Below are 4489 nucleotides of genomic sequence, written 5' to 3' on the forward strand. Positions count from 1 at the left end.
TCCGCGAAGTAGCTTAGGCTGAGATTGTGAGACCGGCCCAAGATCACTCAGCAAACTAATATGACAGAGTTGGGATCTGAGCCCTGATCTCCCAGATCCTAGTCTGACACTCCAACCTTTTGAGCCTGCGGGCACATCTGGAATTCTGACACAGCAACCAAATGGCTGCCACAAAATGTCTCCCATAGGAGGCGGAGCTTAATTTCAATGACGCAGTGCAGATCCTTGGGCTGTGGTGGCAGCTGCTGCCAAAGCAACATTAAAAAAAATCTGCATAGCCAATCAGAAGCCTTGCTGGGCAAAAGCCCTACCTGGGGCTGCCTACTTCCTAAAAAAAACTTGTCGGGGGGCACCATGGTGCCGGTGAGCAGCACGTTGGGGATTGTTGCTCTGACCCCTACACCGCAGCAGTCTTTACGTTAAATTTTCATCCATTTGTAGCTTGATTTGTACTTTTTCTAGCAAAGTCCTTTTAATTTGAAGAAAGTGTTTCCAAATAGTTTGAGGTTGTTGTTAGGAAACAGATGTGGCTCAATGCCAGAGCATCTGCTTTGCGTGCAGGAGGTCTGGGTTTGAACCCCAGCATCTTTAGTTAAAAGTATCAGGTAGGTGGCGTGAAAGACCTTTGCCTGAGACCTTCCGGAGTTGCTCCCAGTCAGAGTACAGAACTGACCTGGATAGACCAAAGGTCTGACTCAGAAGATGGCAGCTTCGTGTAATCCCTTTTCCAGGAATATTCAGTGCCAGGTGAAAACTTGGCTTCCCTCCCAGGAATTTTGTGCTATCTGGCTGACTCATTTTGTTGCTGATGCTTCTTCAGTGGTTTATGTTGAGGGGTGGATTTTTTGTGATTGTTTCCTGTATCATATTATCATTCTGAACATTTTGTTTTGTAAGTTGCCGTGGAGACCTCTAGGTTAAAAGGCAGGATAATGTGATTTTCAGCAAATTGATGTCTGAACCGAGCTGCTGTTTCCTGAGGGCTAGAAACTTGTGCACGGATCCCTTCTGGGTCTTGATCATTTCACTGATAATTGCCCGCGTGTATTTCTAGGTTTGTTCCTTTCCAACAAAGCTGGAGGGCTAGAAACTTTTTTTTTTAATTGCAGAGAGGTTCAGAATTCACATACTTTCATTTTCTGGAAGTTCGGTGCTGCTGGGGAATGAATATGACTGCTGATTCTGACATATTATCTTTTGTATAGTGTTATCTAAGCATGTTGTACATTACCTTGTTGCCATTCTTACACCAGGCCTGTAAGTAGGCCAAATAAGTAGCTGTTACAGAAAAGCATGTTTATGCTAGAGTCAGAATTTGAACCCGGGCTCTTCTGGGTCATAGTTCAGTCACTGACTCCAGGTTACACAACAGTGCCGTCCTAAACATAGTGATTTCAGTAGGCTAAGAAGGAGGAGGAGGAGTTGGTTTTCATTTGCTGACTTTATCTTTTAAGGAGAATCAAACAGGTTTACAATCTCCTTCCTTTCCTCTCCCCACAACAGACACCTTGTGAGGTAGGTGAGGCTGAGAGAGTTCTGAGAGAACTGTGACTAGCCCAAGGTCACCCAGCAGGCTTCATGTGTAGGAGTGGGGAGACCAACCCGGTCCACCAGATTAGCCTCCGCCACTGATGTGGAGGAGCAGGGAATCAAATCCTGTTCTCCAGATTAGCGTCCACCACTCCTAACCACTACACCACACTGGCTCCCAACAGGTGTAATTCTTCTTCAGACGGTACTGACAAGTTCTTTTCCACTAATGAAGGCTTCTTGTTTAGTCTGGGCTTCTCAAAGAAGTAGAAGAGCCTGTCACTCACCAGAAGTGGTTGTCTCAAATAAGGCTGTTGTGTCATTTGAAACAGCAAAATGACTTTCCGTCAAGGCCTTGGTATGGCTCGGCCACTGCTGGGGGCCCTCAGTCATTCAAAGGGAGGTTGGCTGTTCCCACAGAATGAATTACATCCCCTTTCCAGGTTGGGAGTTAAAACCAGGTTTGCTTGGCTGGCTGGATTTGAGATAGTTGGAAAGTGGCAGGTTAAAGTTTTGATTTAGAAGCTTGAACTGAGGTTGCTACAAATCTGGTAGGACATAAGAACATAGAAAAGACTGTGAAGTAGGTGGGGCTGAGAGACCTCTAAGAGAGCTGTGACTAGCCCAAGGTCACCCAGCTGGCTTCATGTGTAGGAGTGGGGAAACCAACCCAGTTCACCAGATTAGCCTCCGCTGCTCATGTGGAGGAGTGGGGAATCAAACCCGGTTCTCCAGATTAGAATCCACCGCTCCAAACCACCGCTCTTAGCCACTACACCACCCTGGCTCTTTCGAAGTCTTTCAGACTTTCAAATTCTGGACTTCACATTTAGTTTTGAGTAGGGATGGGTGAACATGCCAGTGCTCAGCCCAAAACCACTCACATTTTTGCGAGCATCCCTGATGAACACACATACATGCGTGAAGCTGCCTTCTACTGAATCAGACCCTTGGTCCATCAAAGTCAGTATTGTCTACTCAGACTGGCAGCGGCTTTCCAGGATCTCAGGCTGAGGTCTTTCGCATCACCTACTTGCCTGGTCCCTTGAACCGGAGATGCCAGGGATTGAACCTGGGACCTTCCGTATGCCAAGCAGAGGCTCTACAAACTGAGCCACAGCCCCTCCTTATCCTGAGTCATGCCACTGATCCATCCAAATCAGTGCTGCCTACTCTGACTAGCAGCCACCCTCCAGGGTCTCAGGCCGAGTCCTTTCCCATCACCTCCTACCTGATTCTATTAACCAGAGATGCTGGGGATTGAATTTGGGACCTTCCTTCCATGCACAAAGCAGGTTCTCTACAACCCCAGCCATCCCTGGCCTGTTCAGCAGGCATTTCTGGGTTTTCAGTGGGATGATTGGGAAATGAGTGTGTGTGTCTCCCCCCACCACCAGTTGCCCCCTCCCCAAGCCACAAACATTGCCTTTGAAAGGGTGTGTGTGTGTGCCATGGCTCTTTATAGAAATTTAGAACATTCAAGAGATTTGCAGTTTACAATTGAATATAATTTCAGAGTGTAGCCACGTTGGTCTGTAGTAGGGCAGATTTTAAACGGGTCACAGAAGACAACACATCTCCCTGCTTGTGCCTTCTAGAACGGTTTATTGCCTTTGAATGTGGAAGCTGCTTCTAGTCACAATGGATAGTAGCTATTGATGGGCCTTTTTCTCCTCCATAAATCTGTCTAATCTACTTTTAAAGTCATCTGTGCTTGTGGCCATCACTACATCCTTTAGCAGTGAATTCTACATTTTAATCACTGGTTGAGTAAATAAAAACTTCCTTTTGTCCATCCTGAATCTGTTGCCCAGTCAAGGGCACCCAGCTTCATTGGCTGCCCTTGACTGCTAGCTAGTATTATGGGAAATGGAGAAAAAACTCCTTCTATCCACATTCTCTTATCCCATGCATAATTTTATAAACCTCTTGTCATGTCTCCCCTTATACCTTTTCTTCATACGAAATGTGGAAATCCATTTCCCTGTAATTGACTCTTCCTAGTATTCCTAGCATAACTTCTTTGGGCTGATGGGAATTGTAGTTTTCAAACGGAATCAGAAGGCCTAGAAAACCACAATCTTCATCAGTGTCTGAAAACCAGTGGGTTCTGCGCATGAACCAAGAGCAGCTACCAGCCTGCTACCTGTGGGCCAGAGTGCCACCAGCTGTACGGGATCAAACCCTCGACATATTGCTCATTTTAAATTGCAAGCAAATCAGCCGTACAAGCACATACAGGAAGCCTTGAGACAAAATGGACCTTGAGTCCTGGGTACATTTGATATCCAAATATGTGATTTGCAACTGGATCACAGCTCTACTCACTTACAATCTGGCATTTGAATGTCATCCCTGAAAAGTAACGTTGCCGTCCATGGTCTGTGACGTACTCCAGATTTGGTGCTGGATTTCCCCCAAAACGTTACACATCACTGAAGACTGACATTTGAGTTCTGGAAATGTTGGCTGAGACATTGTACTCGGGAATTTGAAAATAAAATTATTTTTGACATTCCGAGTCCAGGGTTGGAAATTAGCGTCATTGGATCAGAATGTGAATATTCCATTTGCATGGCAATGTTCCCCCTCTTCCTTGGCAGATTTGCCATACTCTTATCCTCTGATCGTATGTCCCCCGCCCCACTAAGATCTCCCGTGCACCCTGAATCGCTGGCCCTATAAGCTGTTTGCCTCTTGGAAGATGTCTCATTCACACTACAGAATCATTGCCAGTCCCTTTCCCCACTGCCTTCAACTGCTCCCCCTGGAATCCTGCAACTTTCCCCTTGCTAATGTAGCATCATTCCTTCAGATACCTGTGGTGGATGTGTGGGGGAAGAGTGATAAAATTGTGGGCATGTACCATACAACCTCTTTTGTTGTTGTTGTTGCATTTGGAGGGATGAGGATTGGCTGCTTTTCAGCTATTCACCCAGTCTGGAATGCCTCCCCGCTC

Source organism: Euleptes europaea, chromosome 3 (assembly GCF_029931775.1).
Source record: "Euleptes europaea isolate rEulEur1 chromosome 3, rEulEur1.hap1, whole genome shotgun sequence".
NCBI classification, from domain to species: domain Eukaryota; kingdom Metazoa; phylum Chordata; class Lepidosauria; order Squamata; family Sphaerodactylidae; genus Euleptes; species Euleptes europaea.